We start from the raw sequence: 13,419 nt of genomic DNA, 5'->3' as shown, positions 1-13,419 counted from the left end.
TAAGCTAATGATAGGAGAGTCTGATGACTTGGGGCCTCTGAACTCCTGGAGTCAAAAAAGCATTGCTTCTGCTTCCTGAAATATCTTTTTCTTAAAGGACCTGCATGCTTTTTTACTCCAGCTGATTAAGGATCTACAATGTTTTATTCATGCACAACCCGGGATTATCAGCAGTGTTTTACATTTCAAACCAACTACTGACAAGACTTCTCCAGCTCGGGGAAGCTGCACTTCCTGCAGCCTGAGGCTTTTCCTAGAGAAGGTGTCACAGCTATTAATATTTGTTACCCTTATTTGTTAACCTCTGGGACAAACTGTTAATGCTTTTTCTCTGGTGCTGCCTTTGCTGGCTCATTTGCCTTTTTTCCTTTTTTTTTTATGCACCCAAAACACTATGGCAAGTGATCATCTTTGTATGAGTCAGTGCTGAAACAGTTGTTGCAGTGAAGTGTCAGATTTTATCCAAATAAGGAGCTACACTTCTGCACAGGGTAAAGCATTTCTTGGATGTACATGAGTATCTAGACAGCAATATTCAGACATCTACGGCTAGCCTGGATGTCTAGCAGGTATCTCTGCCTGTCCAGGGACCACTTGGAGCTTCACAGTGACCACTTTTCTTTTCCAAACCATTACCCCTTTTGTTGGAAATAAAATTCTCCTTTTGTTGTTAATCCTGCAGGGACTGAAACACACAACGATTTTTGATCACTAAAGAGAGGAAGTGGTCCATTGCATTGGTAAATAACAAAGGCCTAACTGCTGAATCTAACTGAAGACAAAGTGGTTGTAAGCGCAAATAATTCAGCCATCTGAAGGAAATACATGGGGAAAACCCCGTGGCTCCTGCTGTATGGTTACTGCACACCAAAGAGGGTTATATATTAAAATTGTGAGAGTGTTTAAGCACTCTGTAATTAACTGCTGTCTATTTAACCAGACAGCTAAAGCAAGTTAATGCAGTGTCAGTTGGGAGACTTATTAAGTGTCTGTATTTTTTTAACAATTTACTGGTCCATCATTAACTACCCCTAGATTATCTTGTCAAATTGATAATTAAATGCCTCAAAAATTCATTACAGACTCAATATATTAATAGGAATATAATTAAGTGATGTTTGCTTATGTGATCTGCAGTTTATTACCTGCATGCTTATTTATCTCCAAGGCATTTACTAAACCTTAGCTGTAGCCTATTCAGAATCAATACAGGCCCAGGAGTCAATAAACGTCGTATTAGATCCAAATGAGCTATTTAATTGGGAGAATGTATTGAAGTTGTCTTCTGATCTCCGGTAAGTTTGATGAGGAGAGTGTGACCTTCCAAACACTAAATGAAGAACCTGCTATTACTGTTTTATGGCTGAGTGAGAATCCCCCCACCTGAAGCAAAGTTGTTTGATCTAATTCTGTTGAGTATTTGGTTTTTGTAGTCCTTTAGAAACTCCCTGAACTGGTCTTACTGTGCTAGTCTGCTGGTGCAGTGATGTATCAGAGGCTCTATTTTGTGTAAAAAGCCAGAGTTAACTCCTCCTGTCCTGCATAAGGAAGATAGATAGTCTAATGATTTCCTTAAATTTGTAACCTTTGGACTTTGTATGTGATGTGGATTTTCCAGAAAATTTGCAAGTTGCTTCATTAAGTTTGAGTAATGGAAGACTTTCAATTTTTTTAATTAGGAGGGAAAATAAAAGCTTTTTCTGCTCTTAATAACTGTAAAGATAGAACAAAACAACACCTAAGATTTGCTGTACTGCTGAAATTCAGAAAGGTCCTGTGCATAGCTGTGTTTAAAGACATCAGCTTGCTGTTAAGGTATGTTATCACTGTTTACTGTCTGTTAGGATTAACCAGCCTGCAGATAGGCTATTAATCTAGATGCATATGTGGAGGGGCTACAACCTTCTTTCCTCTTGCACCTGTGTCTGTGTGAAGTGATGTTATGGTGTTGGTGACTTGATGGAAGGAGGTGGGCTGAGAACATGTCTGGAGCATGGGATCAACTGTGGCTGTAGGTGCCGCAGCTGAGTCCAGCTGCAAAGCCTGAGTACTTGCTGGGTTTGTAGGCTAGAGCTCCATGTATGGTTGTGTAGCTCTCTTGGTAATTTTAAAGACCAGGGAATTCTCATTAGGGTGGATTTTATTTCGTCCACGTACATATATATGAAATGTATGGTTTAAAAATAAATAGTAGGCTAGCTGAATTATTCTAAATCACTGCGTCACAAGCCCCATGAAGTAGACGGTTATATTTAAAAGAAAATTTAAAAGGCTAAAGTTAAAATAACATCACTGTAGCAGTACTCTCAGGGGCTTGAGCTTCCCTCTGCTGTTCCGCAATGTTACGAAAAGCCTGTGTTGTCATAAAGAAGATATTTCAGTGTTGTTTGGCCCAGAGTAAGTGAAATTATTTTTTTACATGGCATATCAAAATTTTTGCATACTATTTTCCATTGTGGCATTATCACAAGCCTGGAGGGGGTGATTGTGTTGTTGCTTTGCTCTCCTACTTTGAGATATGGTACTTTTTCTTGTTACTTCCTGGGGTGGCAGGAGGGAAGAAGCTGATGATATATCTGATGGTTCCCTCTCCCCAGTGTCAAACTGATGTGAATCACAAACAACCTACAAAGGAGTGAGTGAATACAGATCCAAGATGGGCTTTGTCATAGAAGTATTTTGCGATCACTTCTGGGGTTTAACTTTTTTTTCTGACTTTAGGCAAATTTAGCTTTGTTTTTCACACTTAAGTATATTTGGAGTATTTTGTTTTCAGAACTGGTATTCTACTGTTAGATTTATATGAAAAGCTGGCTGGATCCAAGCTGAGCATTCCTGGGGGAGAGTTCCCAGCAAGCGTGCTTGTGTGCGTGCAGCCTTTGGTGTCTGCCAGACTCTTCCATGAAGTGATTATATTCCTTCAAAAACAACAACAAAAAAAGGCTAAATTTTGCTCTGAAATACTTATGCAATTCCAGGGAAGTCCGTTGGCTGTGGGAATACAGCTGAGGGCAAAACCTGAGCTGGTATCTACAGGGTGTTTTCCCATGTGTTTTCCATGTGCATTGTCCTTCCCATCGTCCATATGTGGAACCTTACAGGTCCTGACCAGGAATGCAAAACTGTTGTGTAATTTACACTTGCTTGTCTACTAAGATCCTCTGCATAGGGAATTTGGTTAGGAAATATTTTTCTTCTTCATCCTTCTCTGAGCTTTACTGGAATTAAAGCTGAACCAAACTTCTCTGAAAACTCTGAAATGCTTCAGTAACTTCTGTTTGTTTTCCTCATGCCTCTCTACTTGGCTTCTGGCAAGGACTGCAAGCAGCACTGAGCCACTCAATAAAGAAGTCTATTTTGACAGCAAACCCCTGGCCTAAGCAGGAAGTTCTCAAAGTCTGAAGACTTTGAGAGTTCTGGATCTCACATGGTTAAAGCCCAGATGTGCCAACCCTAAGGGCTTTGGGAAGGTGTTGAAGCTTCTGGAGCTGCTTAGACCAGGCTAACTGGCAGTATGTAGAACATTATCTGTCACTAGAGTTAGCTGAAAAAGTGGCTGCAGCAGAAATCCTTAATCGTATAGTCATTTTGAGAAAGAGTAAAATTCTCTGAAGTTTTTCTACTCTCTGATTATTTTTATTTAAAAAAAAGAAGAGTGTGTGTCGGGAGAAAAACCTCCATCTTACCAGATCTGCAGCTTCTCTGTATTCTGAGTTATAGCTGCTGGCTGCACTGACAATGGCAAGGGTTTTTAATTTGCTTTCTATTCTCATTAGTACAGTAAGAGGGGGGCACAGCAAAGACAAGGACAGAGCAAGTGATTGTGCAAGCATCAACAAGATGATATATTGGCCCATGGATTTCCTTGCTGGGGATAATGCTCAGTGAGGAAGAGCCCAACTTTAGTCTCAGGCCCCAGTAGGAACTTTGCAAGGTAGAAATTGGGAATAGGAAGTAAGGCTGAGAGGAAGAGGGGGCCAGTAGCTCTTCAGTAAAAGAGATACCCATTTATGAACATTTGATGTATCGACTAAAAGAAAGCTGTGTTCTGCTGTATGACATCATGTTAGCACTGTGTCTGAACCCAGGACACATTGCTTTGCATAAAAAAGGCACTGAAACAGATTTCTTATGATGCCAGACTTTAGATTTGGCAAATGGATGTTTTCCAGCAGTGCTGGTGTTTGTCACCTTGCAAGGGAAGTCACGGAGGAGGTCACCCCATGTGAATTCAGCTACCTTCTTTCTTTCACCTTTTGAGATACAGAAGGAAAAAATAAAGATGTGAAAGGCAAAGAGTTAGGTCTCCTGATATTTGCTAGCTATATGCCTGCCATGAAAAAAATGAGTGCTTGTTAACACTTCCTACATGGTGGGATGTGGCACGCCACATTCCTCACCCTGTACACAGAAGAGGAAATCACTGATAACTGTGATAGTTTGCTGTTGGGGCTACCTCCCTCTAGTTATCTAAACAGTTATAAAATATAACAAGGTGAAGATAGGCCCCTTTTCATTTCAGTTGCATGCTAAATACTGCTCTGCTTCCTGTACCCAAACTATCTGTTGGTACTCTGCACTAGTAAGCTGCCTCTGAGTTCTCATCCTGAAGTAGCTGTATTTTAGTACCGAGTACAGCACTTCATAACATGTGAACGGCCACATGCCCTATACTCCAACAGCCAAAAAGCTCCAATAGAGTTTATTTTAAAGCAGTTCCTATCTTTGTGTTTGTAGATGACTTTCAGTACCATCTGGGAAAAATTGTTCTTTTTAAATTCCCCTTTATTCCCCTTGGGATATGTATTTAAGGCAGGAGATGCTGAAAGATGTACTGAGGACTGTAAAAGCAGCTTGAAGTAAAGATGTAGGAGGAAAAGTACTCAAGCTGTTTTTCTGCTTTTGCAATTGAAAAGAAACTCATGATATAGCAAATTTTAAATGGCACAAGAAATTCTGCTGTCTACTTCAACATGGCACTATTAGGCCAGCAACAGGGGGAGCAGCTGCTCAGCCATTGTATAATTGACGTTGCTGATAATGACCTTGGATTCATAATTAGGGTTCATGAGGATCAGGGGGGACAAAAAAGTCCTTAAAAAAGGTCACAAACAACTGTATGAGTGAACATGTTGGAACGGAATGAAGGCTGAAAAAACTCTCTCTGTCCCAGGGCCCTGCAGGGGGTGAGATGTGGGTGCTTGAGCTGGAACAGGTTCCAGCTCTCTCTTGGTGATACTGGGCAGTTGACCAGAAGTGCTGACATTCTAGGAGGAGGCTGGGGAAGAAATTAGAACACTCTGCTGTAAAATATGTATATTTTTCCCTGGGAGTGAATGAGCAGGTTCATGATGGTAACACTAAGTCTGCAGCGAGGCACATGTACCCTGCTGCCTCCAGGTATAACCAGTGATTAAAAAGCCATGGCGGCACACATTGTGTGTGGATACTTTCTTTATCATACATATATGAGAGCTCAGATTTTGCCACCTGCAACTGGGCACTGTGGTCTTCTTTCCCCACTCAGTGGCTCATTTGGTTATGATCTTGCATGTCTTCATGAAGCTCTTCAGGGTCCTGTGTAACCTTTATCCATTTCTCTTTCTAGCAAAAATATATTTCAGGAAGTTCCATAACTGCACATGTCTATATGGTGAGGTTTGGCAACCTCTATATGTGAGGTTGGCTTCTTTTTCTTCCCTTTAACTTACAATGTTGAAATTGGGTTCCTCCACAGATTCAAAAAAAAAAAAAAAAAAACATTCTGCTGGGTCATGCTGGAGCTTTGAATCAAATAGGGAAGAAAAATACATTGAGCTTTCTGCCACAAGCTGCCTTTACAGAAAACCCCATGGTATTCTTGCCTGTAGAGAACTGGCCATTCAGTTTGCACTGAACTTGTCTTAAGCTGCAAACAGCTACAAACCTGCAGGTGGTTGTGGTAGTGCTTGAAGTCCGCAGTACTTCCATGCTCTGGATTTCACTTGGGTTGTACTCTATGTATACTGAGGACCTACTGGCTGCTCAGAGAGGGGACTCCAATTTCCTTTAATAAATAATATTTGTGTGTTGGGAAATGCCGATCATGTTTTGGCAGCTACTGAAACCTAATGCCTAAGAAATGTAAAGCTGGATGAGCACAGCTTTCTTCCAGAACAGTTTGCATTGTGTTCCTTGAGCCTTTTTTACTGTGGGGTAGGAGGTCTGAACCTATTCCTGTCAGAGCTGTCTTGAAATCCCATTAAATGGTTGCTTTCATGAGGCTGGTTCTTAATGAGAAGGCCTCTGGTACCTTGTGGAAGATGGATTCTGTCAAGCTAAACTTGGGATTATTTGTGATGAAATTAAAAATAAGGTCAATAAAGATACTTGTGGTTTGAGACTCATGAAAAGTAATTGTCTTGGTACTCATAACACTTAAACTAGAATGATTCAAAATCAATGTGGCAGAGTAAAAGGATTAAACACTGACTTGGAAGCACATCCCAAAACGTCATTGTAAACAGGAAATCAGAACTGAGGGGGAGTATTTCTCATGGGGTCTCCAAGATTGCTTTAGGGCCTAGAATAACCAACTGTTAAAACAGTTGGAAGCCAAGCAGAAAACAGCAAGTCAGTGGTTGGCACGGCACATAGCACAAAGTCTTGCTGGCAACATACAGTGACCTGAGCCACTCTGCGAGCTGGGCAGGTGAAAGGCTGTACTTTCCAGAGTCACCCAGCACCCAGACAGGAAAGATTTGGCTACAGCCAACTGCCTTCTGCTGCAGCCATTTGCACATAGCTGCCAGTGCTGTCCAAGAGCACATGCTCCTCCAGGGAAAGGAGGAGAAACAGCAGTAAAATATTTGAACTGCAGCTGTCCCTTATGAGAAGCATATTAATTAAACAGAAACCACTGTCAGGGTGCCAGTGTTCCTGTCTGGCTTTCCAGTCTCTATTAGAAGGGCCACTGGTACAAGGATGTGTCTTACCAGTTTTGGGTGATATTGTAAGAGAGAAGAAGTTGAAATGCAGAAGAGAAGCTGCTCATGACGTGAAGAATTAGGCTGCTGTGGGCAGGATGCCTTAAGGTCCCTGACCTCCTAGTTAATGGAGAAAGGTCACTTCCTTGGCTTCAGTGTATGCCTGGGTTCAGACAAAACTTCTAACACCAACCAAACTTCCAGCCATTCTCCCTGCAGCCTTTTCCCCGTGCCTTTGAACTCAGGAAGGAGACTGCTGCTCTTAGAACGCTGCCTTTCCCTGCTGCTGAGTTTTCCTGTTTATCTTCTCTGCACAGAGTGGACTGGTGGAGCTGAGACTGAGGCTTGGACAGAGGAGCAGAAGCTGAATAAGGCATCTGAAAGAATAAACAATCAGGATAAAATACTGTACAGGCTGTGAGGCTGAATTAATGTCATTCAGTTCAAGAAAGTGGTATGCATTTCCAGACCTGGATATAAGTGCAGCTGGAAGAAAAGACAGGGCAGCAAGATCTCCTGCTCTAGATAAGATATAATATTTTATTATCCAGAGCTCCCTGAAATACTCTTCCATCAAAATAAATAAATGGATGAACCCTGCAATCATTCTCTCTCCCTGCCAATGCAGAGGACTGGTTTAGCACTGGGGTAGGTAATGCCATCAGTTAAAGCCTGGTCCAACTCTGTTGGAAGGTACACAGGGAGTCACAGCAGAGGGACAGCTTGGGTTTGCTCAGTTTGAGACCTGGAGCATGACCAAACAGGGTTACTTTGGGGGAGATAATATGCTACATGATCATGTGTATCCATATGTTGCTCATAAAACCACTGGTTGGGCCATCTTGACTATGACAGTGACATCGTGTGCATGCCCTCTGCCCACTGATGAAGCCTTCTCCTGCTTCACCTCCTGGCACTGGCTGGCTGGAGAGGAGCTGTTGTAGGTTCTGCAGGCAGCACCACCCTTTGTGTGAATGATGGGGATATTTCGGGAGCAAGGAGGCCAGGCTGGTTTTCTGGGCCCTGTGAGGCTTGTCTTTTTTGTTTTGTTTGTTTTGGTTTGGTTTTTAAGGACTTAGTTCTGTTTAGTTTTGCTTTTAAAGGGTGAAGGGGGGAAAAAACAGCTTCCAGAAAAAAACAACCACTCAAGCTCCAGGAGCCAGATCTTACCATGAGAACCCGACCCAGCGTGGGGGAGGGCTGTGTCAGATCACTTCATGCCCCAGGAGCAAGAATTTGTTGCCTGCTGAAAAGCCGCAGAGCTCAGACCCTGTTTGAAAGAGTAACATCTTTGATATAAAAAAAATAAAAACCAAGGAAAAAAAACCAACCCCAACAACCCAAAACCACCCGGCCAATAAAAAGCCTCAGACATACAGGATCCCATTCATGGTGGGAGGGATTTAGTGGAAGTATTTTCCTTCTTTAAGGTTTGGCAAAGCCTTAAAGGAGTCTCGCTAAAAGCTTCCAGAGCCGATTATATTTTGGATTGTGTTTCAAATCACCCTTCCCCCACCATGTTTGGTGGGTCCTCAAACAAGTTCCCAGAATAAATTAGACATAACGGTAGCAGGATTTTTTTCCCCTTTTTTCTTGAGGAGAAGGAAGGAATAAATGACACCAAATTCTGTAATGGAAAGAAAAAAGAAAAAAAAATAATTGTGTATCGGAAACTGCTGCTGAGTGACTCATGCTGCTGGACAAACGGAACCTCACTCATCACTCCATCTTCATCCTCCTCCTCTGGTGAGAGAAAACGTCTTGGAAAAATATCAGCTCCCCCCGCACCCCGCTTCTTCTCCCGTGGCATCCGTACACAGGGAAGCAGTCCAAGCCACAGCAATGGCTTCATCCACTTCTTGAAGAAGGCATGGGGTTTTTTTTTTGTTTGTTTTAATAGCCAACTAGGAAAAGCCTCCGAGGTGACCTTGGAAAAATGTATGCACCAAAGGAAAAAGTTGTGGAAGGGGACGGGCGGGCAGCGTTGGAGTCCTTGTGTGCTTTACGTTTGGAGGCTTTTTCTTTCCTCTTTTCCTCATAATGTTTTTCCAAATTTCCACTGAAATAAATTTTAAAGTTATTATTTATTTTTTTTTATGAGTGGGAAGAGAGGGGAGGATGTGCCATGCGAAAGGCAGAATAAGCTGGGCACAATTCCGACTTAAATAAATGCTGCATCATAAAAGTATAAAGGGTAGTGCAGGGGGAAGGGTAGGATGAAAAAATTGCTCTGTTTCTGCTCTGGGAGAGTAATTAGCATTTTTATGAAGCATATAAACTGTATACAAATCAAATATGGGTTTATTACCATAAAAATGGGGGGGGGGGGAGTCTTTGTTTTTTTCTTCTCAAAACGTCTTCTGCAAATGTTTGGCACTGCCTGCCAGAAAGCCACTTAAAATGCAGCTTTTAGACTGCCAGCTACAGCCAGCCCTGCTGTGGGCATAAGGGCTATTAGCCAGCAGCAGCCCCTTCCCAGCAAATGCCTTTTCAGCTGTAGGGCAGTGGGGTTGAGTGGGTAGATATAATGGCTGTGCTCCATCTCACAAAGAATCTTGCCTAAGGAGATGCCATGTTTTTCTAGGTTGTTGGTTCTTGTTTTTCATCAACAGGTTTTTTTCTGCCTCCACTCTGGCTTTTGAGTTGGACTGTGCATAGTGTGAAAATGGACCTGAAGAGCTGTAATATTCTGTTCACACTTTTTGCGACTGTGGTCAATCTCTTGTGGTGCGGCCCCTTTCAAAGCTCCCACTTTCCCCTCATATCTTCCCGCTGTAACTCTTCTCTTCTTCCACTGCCATTCACTGTCTCCAGCCCATGTTTGCACATCACACTGTCTTCAGAGCAGATCTCCCAGGAGTCTGGATAAGAGTGGTGCTAAGAATAGAGGGTGGCCTGTGGCAGCAGTTTAGAGTGGCCAGAAGCCCTCTGAGGATGCAGGACAACAGCACTGGGCCACTTTCCCTAAGCAACTTGTCATTGGGACATACAGACATAATAAAAGATGTTGCTGGTAGTAGCATCTGCAAGTCCCTGACCTGTGTCAATCCTATGGCACCCATCCCTTGTGCTCCTTCCCTCACCCTCAACCCTTCCTTAGCCTCTACCACAGCATTTGAGAGCTGACTGCTCACCCCATCCCTATGCTGCTCTGCACAGGAAGCCAGGCCTGCTCCTGCACCAAAATACCTATGGGCAGACTGGGGAGAAGCACCCGGCTGTGTTTCCCAGCTGAGGCTTGTGAGCAATTGCCGGATGAGAAATGACTTTCATCTGGACTGCATTAGCCATGGGTGGTGCTGCCCGGGGAGATGGCTGCAGGGAGCAGCAACTCTATTTAAGGCAGTCGCTGACAGCTGCCTTTGGGCTATCAGCAGTGGGAGCAGCTGTGTCAAGCTGGGATGTTGGGTGTTCTGCTGGGGGCTTAGGTTCCCTGGGAGAGCTGTGGCTGTGCTGGAAAAGCCTTCCTGACTGTGAGTGCAAGGGTTCACCCACCTTCCCTCCCCCATGTCTTCCCTTTTCTTCATTCCATAGGAAAGCAATCATAGTATCAAGTGTTTCCTAATAACTTTTTAGGTTGATGACTAAGTTTTCAGCCATGCTGAATGCATGGTAATAGTCAGATATTAAGGCCTGCTATGAAATAGGTATCCAAGCAAGAAAACCATCAGAGAAGCTGTGCAGGAGAGGGAGGCTTCTGAAATATCCCAGTTTTAGGAAAGCCCCCGTTCAGAGCTTCTGTGCCTGGGAGGCTAAAACCAAACTGTTGCCAGGTAGAAACCCGTAAGAAAATGAGCTTTGGTGGAGTTGATGTTTGTGGCCTTGTGTTGCTGGCTATGGGAGAGAGACCTAAGCAGTTTTCTCTTAAAACCTTTGTCCTACCCTGGGGAATGATATTAGATTTCAATCTAGGCTTTGCAGATGGGCCCCAAAAAAACTGGAGGGCTTGTGAAAAAAGCAAAGAAGTCAGATGTGGGTTTGGATCTCAAAGTTCTTGTTCCTAACAAGGAGCCATCTGAGTGCCACTTCAGAGGCTTTCAGCCCTGAATTGCTAGATGCTCCCTGCAGCGTCCCTATTTGTGGTGCAGTGCAGGCTCCCAGGCTGTTTATCGGGCACAACAAGATCTCCGCTTTGTGCTTATGGTCCCTGTTTGGAGATTGTAAACTGCAGGCAGACCTGTGCTGTGCCTTCCCTGCTCTCCAGCTGCAGTCACCCATGAAGATTTAGGGTTGTGGTGGGGGGAGGAAGCTCAAACAGGATGAAATCAGCTTTTTGTGTAAATCAGCTGATATGCTGCATAAAATGCAGGTCTAGGTTTTGGACCCAGAATTTTCTTTAATAACAAACCAGGGTCAATGAATGTAATGCCCTATGTGGAGCCTTTTACTGTGTTAGTCATAGCTTGAATCCTTTATGTTCCCTCTTCTAATGGCAAGTATTATCCAGCATGTCTTGTTACAGTGTGGTCTTTGGAGGGTGTGGAAGTTAGTAATGATGGTGCCTGAATGCTGTTCCAGAGATCGCTGCTACAATTCACAGCAGATAATAGGAGCCACAGCCAGACAGATAATAGAACTGACTGAGATCCATTTATTGCTAAGAGACTGTCTGAATATTTGTACATAGCCCGAGCCACTCCACCCTCCTTCATCACATTTCCCAGGAAAGAGGGGGGAAAAGACAAAACAAAACACAAGCCTAGGGCAGAACGAGGAGGGAGAGATTCACAGACTCTGACAGGTTTTTTTAAATGGCTCTTGACATAACTGAGCCACAACAGTGTTGATTGCTAATGTATTTACTGCCTGAATATAGAAGTGGAGGTGTGGGATGACCATGGGAAGCAAGTGGTGAACTGGGATGGGAGCTGAGCCCAGTCTGTCTGAAGTCTAAGCTAGCATCTGATCACAAAGACATCATCCTTTGCAGGCAAATGAACCGCGTGATGGAAAGTTCCAGTGACAGGCTGCAGGCAAAGCCAAAGTCAGGGATAATGGAGGTAGCCAGGCTAGAAAAGCTTGACCTATTCAGAGCAGCATAGTTCATTGCCACTTGAAATTTTCTTGGTCTTCCTAAGCTTCATAAGCTGCTTAGTTCTTGCAGAAGCTGTGTGGAGAGGCAACTTGTGTGCCAAAATACATATCTGTCATTCAAGTTACTAGGGGGTGTTTAGTGTTTTACTATCCTTCCACTCTCCCAAACTGGGAAATGTTGGCCATTCTTATGGAGCACAAAAAGCTGAGGACTTCTTTTCTCTTTCCAGAGAATTTTCTAGCATGGTGTTTTTGCATGTGGAAAGTAAAATACCTATAGTTTCTATTCCTGATGGTTACACACTGCCTTTCAAGAGGGCCCATAACTGTGCTAGGCCCTCTTTTATGCAGGTCCTGGCTCTGTCTTTTCAGTCATCTGTTTCTAGGACATTCTTGTTGAAGAGCAAGGAATAGGCAAAGGCAAAGTTCAACTTTGCAACAAAGGCAATACTGATGATGACACCTCTCCCTACTTCTATCTGGCTGTCCTCTCCAACTGGCTTGGATCCCTGGCCCTCTCTGTCAGCATGTGTTTGGATACTGCCAACAAGTAATTTCAGCCTTGCCCCACCTTGCCTTTTTCATTATGCTTTGTTCATAGTGTTGAGTGCATGTCTGGGAGCCCATGATCAGAGGCACTCATGGCTCCCAGATGTGAGAGCTGCTCAACTGGCATAGAGTTCTTGCCAAGACGGTCTTCTGTGACCATCTATTTTTATGCTCCACACCTTTTTTTCTCATTTTTTCTTCATCCCAGAGGTGCTAAGGCCTTTTCTTTACTGAAAAGACAGCCCATAAACAGGACTTCTCTTTTCCATGGTTCTTGGGGGTCATGGGTTTGTTCTGTTCACTAGGGATCTAGGTTATTGTGCTAAGGAGGAAAAAGTTAACCCTGTTTTGATGAGCAAACCTGTTCAGGTGCAAGTCCATTTTCACCCCCAGTTGTTGATAGCAAGTGTAAAGGGGATGAGGTCTTTGGTTGCAAGTTAGGGATCCTGGGCTCTGCTCTTGGCTTTGAGCTGGTGTGGGACACTGGGCAACTTGAGTTGCCTTTGTCTGTCATTGGGACTGTGAGCTGGTTTGGGCAGGGCCCACCTCTGTGTGCTTGAGAATGACTAATTAGGGCTGCAGATGCTGCCTATGATGGATAGTGAGAGAGTAACAAGAACTTGTACCTGCACCATTCTGAATAGAGGAGATGTGTATGGACAGTGACAAACCAAACAACTGGATGTTCAGTCATCCCTGGAGACAGTAGTTCTATAATGCTGGGGAGTCCCAAGCTCCCCTGTGCTACTCTAATTAACAGAGCCAAATGCAAGACCAGCAATTAGAAGTCTCCATTGCAGGCTTCTTCTCCCACCTATCTCTTCTTTCACAGTTTCTTTGGAGACCAATGATCTGTAATATGAGATATTGC

The 13,419-nt window shown here is 43.6% G+C and overlaps 1 long non-coding RNA gene across 3 annotated transcripts in view; it reads left to right on the top strand.

The window, feature by feature from the left end:
• Nucleotides 1–13,419, top strand: part of LOC136011837 (uncharacterized) — a 35,903-nt gene that overhangs the window by 10,780 nt on the left and 11,704 nt on the right. For 2 of the 3 annotated variants that reach the window (XR_010611481.1, XR_010611480.1), the window contains exon 1: nucleotides 10,353–10,438. The exons of the other annotated variant lie outside the window; for it this stretch is intronic. This is a non-coding gene — a long non-coding RNA (uncharacterized LOC136011837). Of the gene's footprint in view, nucleotides 1–10,352; nucleotides 10,439–13,419 lie in introns of those variants that run through there. 3 annotated transcript variants of the gene reach the window in all.

This window comes from Lathamus discolor, chromosome 3 (assembly GCF_037157495.1).
Source record: "Lathamus discolor isolate bLatDis1 chromosome 3, bLatDis1.hap1, whole genome shotgun sequence".
In the NCBI taxonomy this organism is placed as follows: domain Eukaryota; kingdom Metazoa; phylum Chordata; class Aves; order Psittaciformes; family Psittacidae; genus Lathamus; species Lathamus discolor.
Note: the sequence above shows the minus strand (reverse complement) of the source record. Positions and strands in the feature narration are given on the sequence as shown.